The following is a 14368-nucleotide window of genomic DNA, read 5'->3' as shown; positions in this document are numbered from 1 at the left end:
TAAGACCGTAAAACCGTAAGAACTTTGAAATTAGATGTATCTAGGTTATATAATTTCGTATATTTATACGATTTTGTCTATCAAAATAAAGGTTTTTCCAATCTCACCACTCTGATACCTACTAAAACCGTATGCTTGCAGTAACAAACGGGTCGTTAAATGCATCCGACATACTTTCAGGTACGTCTTTCTAAATTCTTTCACATATACCCGCAATCAAGGGCAGTTCTGAATGTCCACTAACTCCACACCGTACACTATGACCATCCTATCCAACGTATGATCCAGTCATTCCAGCATTAATTTAATTTTCCTCATCCAATTATATCTGTATATTTTTGATTTTTTTTTTTTAATGCCAACTTAGTTTATTTTCTTATTGTCATTTTTGTTATCTCATTGTATTTATTCAGAAACATATTTAATTGTAAAAATTGTAATACTCAACGGCGTGAATTTAGTAAAATAAGTAATTAAATCAACTGTTTCCGTGTGTGACAACATTTTGACAATAGTTAAATGCTCGGGTAATATAATAATTTCAATCGAATCATATTATCGTAATAAATTCTGTTTTCGATCGACCGTTGATGGCTTTTGCGGCACCGATGAGTTCGAATTTATTGCGATTTGTTTGTCGTGGTAAAATATATTACAACGCGAATGAATTGTGCAGGCCAGTAATCGTTAAATTAAAATTTATATACGTATTTGCACTAACTCGTCGAAGAAGCGTTTAAAAAATGTATGTATATACAGAGTGTGCCCAAAAAAAGTGTAGACTGATTATACGATATATATACCACGTCTTATCTCACCACAAAAAAAGTATCAGTAAATTTTTTCGGTATTTTATCGTTGATTACGTGGGCCCGTCCAAATAGTCATTTATGACTGTTATTTATAATGTTACGGTTTGTATGTAACCGTAAAACAATTATTATAATCGATTTTCGTGCATAATAATATATTTTACATGTGTTTACAATACGATAGTCTGGAAAACAGCCGTGTACTATTGTCACCAAAAGAGTGGGTTTTAATGGCGAATGGGTGAGTGGGAGTTGTAGTCCTGCAGACTCCCAGAAAGTAGCCAGTATTAATCTATAATTATCTAACGGAAAATGTTGAAGAAACATAGTAAAACTATTTTAAAACTGAACATTATACGTATTATGTAAAACATAGTATGATGTGGAAAAAAAATATTAAATTATTAAACGTATTCCTTGGTCCACCGACGAATTTTTCTTTCCCCACGACTAGTGGTCACCAGGTACATATAATCCTTGTTTGTCAAAATTTTTTTTTGGACCTTAGAAAATTCCACGTTGGTTAGTCTTCCGTCGATGATTCGTTTAATAACTAAAATGAGTGATAATTTTCAATATAAAAAACAAACCGATACATATAATTTACTTTGAATTAAAGAAGAAAACGGATGCTTATGATTACAATACTATAATAATCGAATATCGGATGGAAAGGTGATCCAAAATGGTGGACGAAAAAAAAAAATTAAAAAAAAAAAAAATGGTTTGACGTCAATATAAATCAATAATAATTATAACCAGTTATAAATAAAAGTCGTATTTTTGTATGATATTATATTTTCATAATATTTTCATTACTTAGTTGGAGTAATTTTAGTAATTGTAGTAATTTTACTTTAAACTTTTTACGTGTACGAATACTTTGCACAATTTAAAAAAAGTGTAGAAAACAATTTCACGTGAACATCTCCATAAAATCGTCTATCTATAGTTAACTATAAGCGTTTACCAACATTTTTTTAATTTACGTACCGATTGACCACTCACTAGAACTTCGCGTACTTCATACTGATTTGGCGGCCTTTTTTATTTTTTCTTTATATATCATTATATTTTTATATGTTAACTAATCACATTCCACTCTTATTAAATTCTAATGTAATTTTAAAAATAAAAAAACTCCGTAAATTATATAATAATTCATTAAAATAAATAATTTACATAATTATGTATACTAGACATATACTAAATGAATTACTGAAGGTTGCGCCGGAGATCTAGCTCTATTTTAGATTAGAGCAATTACTAATCCTAAAAAAAACAATTTGAAAAACCCAAGATCATCTTATATTCTAATGGTATTAATTGTTATCTATTTATAATAGTTTAATTTGCTTATACCTCGATCAATAACTATAAAATCAACATATTGAATAAAATAAAATATTTCCTATCTAACCAAAATTAAAAATAATTGTACATCCAGCTAAAAAACGTTTTGACCTTTAAAAATATGATTTTCAAAAAATCCTCTTATATTGTATACCTATTAAGTATTAAAAGAACTACTATGTCAACATTTCAAGTTTATACATTTTTATTATTATATTACATTTATACTCTTTTGAGGTTTAACAATTACTCAGTAAGTGAGTAGTATTTGAATCACATGAATATAATATTTATACATAATATACGTATTATATACGGTTTTATTTGTATGAGAAAAGTTCTTTATTTTTAATTACATATTTTTTTTTACATACGAGTACATTCGAAAAAAAAATTTTAAATAAATCAAATTCAATATTTTTCCGACATCACCAATTTTTTCGCCTACCTTTTGATATCAAGTACCCTTACAGTTACACGTAGGTAGGAAAACTCTTAGTTATATTGAAACAGTCATAATCATAAATAACACATTTATAACATATCGATAAACTTTTCATTGTTGCTATACGCTGGTAATTATTTAAACGATTTTGACTTTATAGCTCGTTCCAAAGACGATAATAATAAAAAATCATTTATTATTTTTACTGTTAGCTTGCGTATTGAATTTTGACTATATATTATTATTTAATCTATTAATATGAACATAACAAAAGTTATTGCGTCTATCACGGTTTTGTTCATCTACTTCTCGGCGGTTTATCGATTTTGTAAATAGTGCATATTTATGTGTCGATAGTATCGTGAAAAAACATTAAAAACATACACATTAACATAACATCTAACATTAGTAGAGTGCATTTTTTTTTCTTTAAATATTTGATTTTCGATCATGGTTTAAATAAAACACGTATATATATATATGTTCGTTTTTTTAGGAAGAGCAAGTTAGGTATATTTGTTTTGACGGTGATATTTTTTTTTGTATTTTGAAAAAAAGTTTAAGAACAGTATATAAAGTTCAACATTTCTTTTAACCATATTAATCGATCAGAAATTTAACACAGATATAATTTCACTCATGTCGAAATTATTGAATATTTTTTAAAAAAAAAATATTTAAAATCTTTGGTAAGACGCATATACGAAAATATCTTTCTCGGTTCTAGACTCTATAAATTAATTAATTTGTGAATAGAGTTCAATTACAGTACTTCTAGATGAATAGAGAATATTCTTAAAAATTTTAAATGATAATATAAATAACTGATAAAGACAAAATATAATTTAGAACAACTTGTGCTTTTGATCTAGTTTCCTAATAAATCATTTAAATAATCATTTAATATTCACTAAAAATTCATGAGGATCGTGCTTATTAATTTTGGCATTCTAATTCCCAATCATAGTTATCAGCGATAGATAGTAACATAAGTACAAATTATTTTATTAAACATAATAATGTATAAAACGAGAGATGAAATTTTATTTTATAATTACTTGTACATCGTAGAATTATGACAACAATTATTGTTTAATAGTAGAATAACTACACTTACACCTTGTTTAAAAAATTGAAAATAAGTTAATATTTTTTTATGTGTGAAGTAATAACATTTGTATAGAATGTATGTATTCAATCAATTATTAAACTTTAGCCATAAGGAAAAATACGTTTTTCTTTTAATTTTTACAAGTTTTACATGTTACCTTAAGATATTATTTATTTAAATTAAATAAAAACTCAAGACAGTTGTTGAAAAAATAACTAATATTTAACTGATAGTTATAACTATTTTAAACTAAATTTATCATATACGGAGTAATCTAGAAATTGTTAATTTCCAATTAGAAATTTGCTATTTTTGAACCAAAAATGGATATTCTGGGTGCTCTGTAATTCTGAAATAATAATAATTTTTTTTTTTTTTTAAACAAATAAAGGAATTATAACAGTATTCATTGATCCACTAAACTTTTCAACTATACATTTAATGATTAGGCTTAGTGCATTTATAAAAAGTGTTGATTTATATCTTACTCGGGAAAGAATAGAAATCGTACAATACGCCCTCCTTCTCCTGCATCCTGACCGAGCAGAGTTTTCATTTCATTTGAATCCAGTTTGAAATCGAAAATCTTATAAATAAATAAATAACTGTTTTTTTATAAAGGATAATAACGATGGGTTTTAATATTTTTTCCCTACGAAAACAATTTACCCTTATGTTTTCCACAATCCGTTGTGGGTTTGTACTCTTGGGTATTACTGAAACGCCCTTTTGAATGATAAACCGCAATAATACCTGAGCTGGAGTTTTGTTATATCTTTTTGCTATTTTCACCAATATTGCGTTCTCCAACATTTCCGGCAAACTTTTATTACTGTAAACCACAATATAAACGATTATATATATATATTTGTACATTTAAGTAACTCGTGCATTACAACAATGATCACTGTTTAATTAAATCGAATCTAAAATGATAAAATTCTAGAAAATACGACTGCTACTATAGTAGTTGAACGCAAGTATTGTTTTCGTATTCCCTTTTATTTTCTAATTATTTATATACCATTAATAGCTTATAAGTATATTGAATTATTATTATTTGGATTTGTCCACTTGATACGATTTTCGTACTTGGAACTCTTCCCTCCCATCCACGTGATAAGTTCCTGAATACACCCTTTGATAGTTTACGGCCTTGCCTTGCACGTCGACAATATTATAAGTGAATATTTAAGTGAACAAATAAATAATTAAATAATAATACTTAAACACGTTTAAATAATGGCATAATTACGTCCACGACATTCCCATCAGTTCTCTAGAGCCTTTTGTACCCAAGCTAGAGTACGACGTCATGGCGATTGCATTTTTTTTGGCAGAACCGTACTAATTCCGGTTCTTGCAGGTATAAATGGCTTTCATTCTGAAGATTGTCGGGCTTGATGCTGCAGGTGTCCAGTATTCGTTGTATTTGTTTGATGTTGAAATTTGACAAGCCGATCGCTTTCGTGCGGCCAGCGATCACTTGCCTTTCCATTGCCTACAAATATCGAAACTTTTAAACATGATTAATTAAGATCAATTATCGATAAAACCGAAGATGAAGTGGAATTGTACTCTGCCCACCGTGGTGAGTCGGTAAGTTTCTCTCCAGCGGCACGTGGAAATGAAAAAATGTATGGCAAATGTAGAAACATTATTCTATACAAATAATGTCTTGACGAAAAGTGGTATACTTTCTTACCTTCCAAACGCTCACGTGATCCGTACCATCATCTCTTTTCATGTCACTGTATTCAACCTTGTTGTCTTTGAACACTCCGAACGGTAAGTGTACCAAATACATATCAAGGTATTCCAGTTGGAAGTCTTTTAGTGATTTTTTAATATACTTTTCCACGTCCTCAGCTTGGTTTCCATAAGCAGGGAGCTGTGTGGAATATTCATCATAAATATTGTTTTAATCTTCGAATTATTCGTAAAAAATATAAATATGTTATATATTTACTTTAGTGACGATAAACAGTTCGTCCCTCGTCACTTTACCGGATGATATCCATTCATTCAAAACCTTTCCTATGACGTGTTCGTTACCATAACCACTGGCCGTGTCGATGTACCTGTAACCGGCTTCCAGAGCATTATTCAAAGCATTTTCTAATTCTAAGTCTAGAGCCTGAAAATTATAAAGAATTATTATATTTTATTAGTTTATCTGATATTTATGATTAGGGGTGCTAAAAAGTTATCAGAATATAATCACATAAAATCGGTAAACAGCCAATGATCATATTAGGTATATAATTTGTAAAATATTATTTCAGTTTTTAGTACTTAACTACTTAATTGCTTTTTGTGTACTGAATTAATATTATTTGCGATAAACTGTGTCCTTATCTATATTCTTCCGCAAGCCACAGAATATTTTATTTCACTATATACTCGCATACTCGCATAATGCCTTTTATACTTTTGAGTAGCCGACATTCTATAGTTTTGCTTGTTTTTTAAATTTATCATTCTATTCTTGTATATTTTTGTAAAATATACCTACAAGCAAAAAACTGATTGTTCGACATTTTTCTGACATTAAAAAAATATTCTGCCACGTGAGTTATCATTGAAAAAAATCAAGTGTTTTTTTAAGTTCTAATTCAGTATTGATCAAAAAAAAAAAACTTTATTTTTAAAATTATAATTTATGTAAGTGGTCATTTTATAAATATTTTAAAACAAATAATAATCATTATTTTTGTTGATAAATTCTGTATATAAAAAACTATAAGACAATTACATTTAAACATAACTCAATAAAGAGATAAACAAATATTATTACTCCGTTTATATAAATAATTTAATGAAAAAGAGTCTACCATTTATGTGTAAACTATTTATTTTGACCAACATTGCAGAAAGTCTATTTATAGTCCATTCATAAGCCTGTGAACTATTGCATAACTATATTATTATGATCGTATTATAAGAATCACCATTATTGTACTTCAATAAAATTGACTGAACGGACGTTAGTTAACTATAAATAAATATGCATAACCATATTTATAAGACTGTCAATTTTTACGTAACCAATACAATGCTGTTAAACATGGGCGTCCCCAGGGGGCAAGACGGGGCACTTGCCCCCCCCCCCAGGAATAATGTTATTTCCACAGAATTGGTAAAATTCCAAATGATAAATTATTTTCTAAAAATAGGTCTACTAAGTTTCCATAACATATTATGTCAACGCACGGCTGACGGCTATCTATGAAAACTGTCATTAATAATAATCGGACTATTTTATCTTGATGTATTTTTTGAGTGATGTTTTAATTGTACATTATACATAAATGTCAGTAATGTCATAATTTTAATAATGACGAAATATAATAATTTACTATAAATAAAATGTATAAAAAATTTTCATTTATTTTTAAATTAATTTTGCCCCTCCCCCCCCCCTAAAAAATATCTGGGGACGCCCATGCTGTTAAACTTTTAAGATAGACAACATTCGATAAAATTTTTTACGTATTCATTGTCGTTCGCAAAGGACGGATGAACGCTGTACAGCGGTATATCGGTTTTTTTTCGTATACGAGTATTACGAGTATATACCATAGATTAGCGTTTCTCATATTTTTTCATTTACTTATCCTTTAACCTCTCATCATTGCTTTACGTACCCCCAATTGTTAAAATATGTCTATTTTCACATAGGGTTTCTAGGAAATCATAAAAATAGTTTTAATGAAAAATTAATAATTATAAAGTATTTATTTATTTTTATCAATAAGTATTATTTATTTCTTATCAGTAAGCACCGTATAATATAAACAAAAAAAATAATATACATTTTACAATATTAATATATAGGTTGTTGTAAGTACACTTAATTTTTGAAAACTGGTTCCATATAATAAGTAAACTGGTAAGTCTAAATTCACAGAAAGTCTAAATCAATACTTATTTTTAATGAACGTGTTTGAAGAAAAAGCCTTTTCAACAAAAACAACACTCCTTATCAAATTTTTCATAAATTATTTATTAATTCAAATGGGTACCTACATTAATATTTACATTCTCGGTTATTATCTTTTTTTTTTTCCTGAGTACCCTTTTTTATTTTTTCACGTATCATCGGGGGTACGGATATCCCCGGTTGAGAAAGGCAGTTATAGATAATAGATGATAATAATAGTAGCGGACGAAAAATAAAAGCATTATCGAAATGATAGGGGCTTACGTAAAATTCTGAGGAGTGGTCTCAAGGGATAAATCAATGGAAAAAGTTTGGAAAGCGAACATTAACGTATACTTTGCGGAATGAAACTTTTAAATATTAACTGGTAGAAAAAGTTTTTGATTTCTAAGATTTTGTTTCCAAGCATTACGATTTCGCAACAGCAGTATGATGGGGTAAAATAAAATATTATCTAATCGGTGTTTATATGTGTATGTAATGGTATGGCTTATTCCAAAAAGTCGTGTTGAAGTATTGACTCTAAATAGAACATTTTCGCCCGGTTAATCGTGTCAACGGTAAATCAGGTTATTCAAATTCGTTGAATAAATATAATAAATAAATAAAAGAAAAAAATTGAATAAATTATAATATCCTTTATCCACCGTATAAGTAATCGCCCCACAAGTTGTTGTCGCTGAAGCCATGACACTGGATACTACCAGCGTACACCAACTCGCTAAAATCATAATTCTGACTGATACACTTGTGTTTCGTTTTACATTCAATGGTCTAAGTTATCGTGGATTAATTTAGAGTAATTTAAATTACTTTTGTAACCGGAGTTCGTAAAAGTACGAGAAAAAAAAATTATGCTATTTGCTATTCGATACGTAACACGGTTGTACTGGATTTTAAATTATTTTATAATAGGTAGCTAATAAATTCCATACAACTGCAACATGTGAGTCGAACGGGGGACGATGAAAATACGTATTGACAGAAAACTTTAATAGTATATTATTTTACTTGAAACCGAACGTTTTGATGTGGCTGCACCTAGATAGTCGTCTAGTGGTGATATTAGAACAAAGCACAAACGTATGTAGGGCAGGGGAGAATAGCCCCCATTCGTCATTCTTCGCGCAGGTTATGATTTATTATAATTCTGAAAACTAATAATTAATGTACAATCTAATATTGTAATGCATACATACGTTCTTAATTATGACTTTATTACAATTCGCGGATGAATTAGTTTATTTATTACGATATATGGGAGTATTCAAGTCGTAAAATGAATTTCAATGTGAAATACAGTTTCAATATCGTTTTTAAATATTTTTTTTCTATGGAAAATGATGAATTCCGTATCTGATTTAAATTATTTTTCAAAAGTTGTTCATATAACTCATGTAGTACAATAATTGTTAATACGTTGCTATTAATAATGATTGGCATCGATTGCAATTATGTTCAACTTACTATAATATTGATTACTTGAATTACTTTGAGACAAACATAACATTACGTTTTCATTGCGAACTCACAATACTTATTTGCGCCGATTTCCGTAGTCATTTTACTCATTAAGTATATAATTTTCTATTGTTAGACCGTTCTCATGGGTCGTTGCTAACACCTAAGTATTACCACGACTTAAGTTTATGATTTTAATTGGAACGTCGTTATAATTAACTGATTGATCAATAACAACAATATGAGAACTTATACACTTTCACGTGTTTATAATCATCACTAAAAAGTATTATAATTGTATTGAACTTCTCGTCGAGAGCCATTGAATGTTGTATATTATAAATACTCTGAAGTCCATTTATCGAGTAGGATGTTCGGTTGGCTAATTATGTACAATTGTTCTAGAATATAATCGGTTCTTATACAAAATTAAAAACATAATAAGCTCAAAATCTTTATTATAAACAACTTGAAACATTATTTTATTTTATTAATACACACCTTATTCATAATAAAGGATACAATGGCGATTGAATTTTTAACCTACGCTTAAATATTCCAGAACATCCTACTGTAAGACCAAAAATAAATTCGTCATAAAACGCTTTACTATAATTGTTCTAACCCATAAGTTCAAAAAAATATAAAAAATAAATAATAATAATAAAAATCAAAAGTTTAAACATCATATATGAGTATATCAGAGGTTCTACTAATGAGTTTTCCTCATTTCTCATATTTTCATATGCTTTTTATTTATCTTTTCAAATTGTTATGTATAGACTGTAAATATTCTTTTAAATAAAAAAATGAAAAAAAACCTTATGCTGAATGTTTAACGTTTTTAGGAGAACGGGGTTTTATTTATTTACTTACTTTTTTTAATTGGATAAATTATTATTGAAATAATTCATTATTTGTAAAATAATGTAAGACATATTTGCTTTTAAAATGATTTTAAATCTTCAATATCCATAGTAGCAAATCACTATGGGAACAACTTGTTAAATGAAACATATCCGTACAAATGATGCGTACTTGATCCTTACCCTTGGGAAAACTTCAAAAAGGGGGAATGCCGAATGCCACTTTTAAAATCCAGATCAAGAAACATTCAAGCTGAAGAATCGCTAAAGTAAGTCAAATCGCGATTAAAAGAGTTCAACAGCATATTTATAACCACACATATCCATCTATTATTTATATTTATTTTATACAGTTACATCATTTTCGATTTTAATATTTGTATTGAAATGTTTTGATTTACCTACATCTTAATATTGGAAACTTTTTACTTGAAAGTAATTTATTTTACTTAACGTTTTATTAAAAATCAATATTTATAATAATTTACCATGAGGATTATTTTACTTTGGTATTAAAGAAAAAATTATTGTTATGTACTTATCGTTTTAATAAAGATATTTTTAACCAGATTTACGAAATAATAATATATTATTTTTGTTTTATCGGTTAATGTTAATAGTTTTCGAAAAAAACTCTTAATAATCCAAAGAAACATTATTAATTTGATATTAAAAATTTGGATTTCCAGAAACAATTTTAACAATCAATATTAAAAACTTCAATGCATCTAGATTATTAATTATTTTATTATAATGAACTTAAGACAAATTATATTTTATGCTATAATACAGACATATATAATTTCCAATTTTCTTTTCCTAATGATTTATCAATATTAATAAGAATTAAATTGTATATTATATGGTTCAGCGTATTTTTGTGAAAATATTCTCTTTAAATAACAAAAATCAATATTTATCTATAGTTATATTTATCATGTTAATTTATCATTATGGTTGATTAAAAGATATCTGCTTGTATTAATAAAGGAAGTTTCTTAAAGTTTTTATTTCTTTATACTTTCTAAAGAATAAATATATAGCGATTATAAATTTATGGTCACAATATTTCTTGCCCCTAAATTAAGATTTCTCTAGATAATATAGTACGACATTTTCCGTTTAATTTAAGATGATTCGTCAAATCTCAAAATTTCAAAAAATAATAACAAGCCAATAGTATACCAAAAAAAATATTTATTTGAATATAACAGTATAATTATACATTATATTCCGTAGAAAATATTTTTTGTATTTCCTTTTATTTTTGTAAGTTTGTATTTTTTTATTATTATTAAACTTTTATGACTTTTAATATTCGTTATTTTTTTATTGTTAAATTTTAATTAATTTTTTTATAGATTATACAACACCTTCGATAAATTTTTAGTTTTTGTTTTAAAAAAAAAAAAACAAAACGCTAATTGTTAATAATTACCACAATTTGACTGTCAATTTTTTCTGTTGACAATAGTAATTTGTTATTAAAAATAAGATATTGATTAATGCAAATGTATAGGAGTGTCACACCAAAATATAACACAACAGTAATACAATTTAAATATATTATAATATAGGTATATTAAATATATTATAAACGCATTCATACAATACTTCGATACTATTCGTAGCGTTTCAAGTATCATTCAGTAACAGTATGAAAATAATAATTGAAAATTATTTTTAATTTTTAGGACATTTTAGCTTTTCATTTTTTGTTATTTTTGTTTGTTTTTTAGGTCATCAACATCCTATCTCTAATAGTTATATTATGAAGCTTTGCTTTTAGTTTGTAGTTTTACATAGATCTTAACGGTTGTATTGCAGTAATGAATTCACACACACACACACACACACATATATATATATATATATATATATATATATACATATAATATTCCGGGATTTATTTCAAAGAAGGGTTTTTGAGAATATTATGTTAAAAAGGTAATAATTACTTTTAAATATATCTCAACACTTGAAATTCGAATCAACTTACCAAAAATGTACCGTAACCCACCATTGGCATCCTACCGCCGGATAGTAATTTCTGGTACTTCATAGTGTGCCGCTCATTGAATTTTAACTGAATAATTTAACTGAATTAACGAAGCTTTATTATTGTGTATCATAAATCATAGCTTGTATATTTTTATAGTTTTCTGTATGAACCAATGGTTGCCACGTGTAATTTTCACACGGTTTCAAAGGTAGGTGTATTTTTGTCGCAGGGAAATAATTATAATTTTAAATTACTATGCATAGTGAAAAAAATCGATTTAAAGACGAAATCTATATATTGTTGTGAAAGAAGTTTTAAATCAATTGTATGAGTATTTAAACACACATTAGTTGGTAATTATTATAATCATGTAATTATCTCCGTACAAGGCCGGATTTAGAACTAGGCTACCTAGGCTATAGACTAGGGGCACCACGACTTGGGGGCACTAAGCCATGGATGGTGAAATTTTTTTTTGTAGATACTAGATAATATAATTACTATTTGCAAATTTAATTTACCATCTACGAGAATTTATATAGTTGAACTCAAATATTAGTAATAAATAATGTTAATTATTATAAATTATTTCGCTGTTGTAAATATATATATATATATATACATAATGTGATTGTGCATGATAAATGTAGCGTGACAATCACCGTATCAAAAGTGATACATTGAAAATTGCATATAATATAAAAATAGGTTTTTTTTGTGACTATAAATCTAATTATTTCATTATTTGAGTGGCAGATTATAATTCTTACGGCGTTGACCGCCGTTTTAGTTAGGTGGACTTATTTATAGCTTATTTATCATTTTGGGTTATATTTTCAAATTTTTAACGCATTAAGCCCGATTCCACTGGTACGATACGTCACGACACGACACGACATCAAAAATTGTCTGTCGGACATATATAATCCACATACTACGACCGACAGACGCATACTTAAGTAATTCATAATAGACAAAATACAAACAGTACGAAGATAATTTTCGTTTATAGTAGTCAGTTACTTGCAAAATGATTAAAACATTTTCAATGACTGATTTAATAATAATTGCAGTATTGCTTGATGAAGAGGAAAATAATCTTAAAAATATAAATCCAAAAAGGCGTATATGGGTTCATGACATATTAAAAAAAAAGATAAGTAAACGAATAACACGTAACATTTATTTTTGTCTTTCAAGTTTCTTTAATATTTTATAATTATATTAGATAGTAAAAATAAAATAATTTTAAATTAATATGTAGTTTTAAATACCTAAAAATGTTCAATAATAATATTAATATTAATATTTTTATTTTATTGATAATTTATATTTTAGTTGCATAAAATAATGTTTGATTCAACAAATTACATTTTTTGACAGAATCCCAATAGACATTTTTCGGTTGTCTATTTACATTGAACCGACAATGAACGAACCGGCACAGATAGTCACCGACAGACCGACAAAACATTCTTATTGAGAATATTCGGTCGGTTGGTGAGTGCTGGTGCAGTGTCGGTCGTGTCAGTGTAAATATCATAATAGAAATACGTATTACAATATTTTATCGTGTCTTGTCGTGACGTGTCGTACCAGTGTGAATCGGGCTTTACACTCATTAGTGTCAAATAACCAAGAGCCACTAATGGAAAATTGGACGTTTATACATTTATATTTAATATTATTGAACATTAAGCCGCGTCCAGACTAGACGACCAAAGGTAGGCCTGCGCGATAGTCATTCATTAGGCTCGATAGTCGATAGTGTCAAAAAAAAAATCGATTATTTCGATTAATCTATAAATTTTAAAGACAAAATATATATTCTTAGTTTTTACGAAATTATTTTATTCGCCATGTACAATAGTCAATTATTGGATTGAAATAATCGATACTATCGATACTATCGGATAACCCATCATTTTTTTTAACCCACTGCACCTTAGGCTATTGGGTATTTGGACGTGGGGGGGGGTTGGATGCTGTAGAATTTGAACATACGGTAGGGTGAAATACGTGTATGCATAGTGTATGTGTGTGCCATGTGGGGCATAACTTCGTCGCTAAAAGTTACTATTATTACTGTAGTAGTGTAGTCTATTAAAAAAAAATAGCTATCAGTTATCACTGATATCAATTTATCAAATATCGATTGTATCGATATTTCCGATTATATCGATATACCCGATTAATCGATGTATATTTATTTCTTATTTATATCGATTAATCGATATATCGGCACAGGCTTAACCAAGAGTACCGAAGACACATGTGACGACCTTATTCGGTGATGTTGGTCTAGGTGTAGACAGCGCGATCGAACGAACGACGACGGCGAATGTGCCTTCGGTTGCCTTCTCTCGGGGAGTGGT

The 14368-nt window shown here is 27.9% G+C and overlaps 1 pseudogene; it reads right to left on the bottom strand.

The window, feature by feature from the left end:
* Positions 1-3995: 3995 nt before the first annotated feature.
* On the bottom strand, positions 3996-12053 carry LOC112692387 (annotated as a pseudogene).
* Positions 12054-14368: the final 2315 nt, after the last annotated feature.

This window comes from Sipha flava, unplaced genomic scaffold (assembly GCF_003268045.1).
Source record: "Sipha flava isolate LNK unplaced genomic scaffold, YSA_version1 73_pilon_pilon, whole genome shotgun sequence".
Taxonomy (NCBI): Eukaryota; Metazoa; Arthropoda; class Insecta; order Hemiptera; family Aphididae; genus Sipha; species Sipha flava.
The sequence above is the reverse complement of the archived record's forward strand: the minus strand, read 5'-3'. Positions and strand labels throughout refer to the sequence as shown.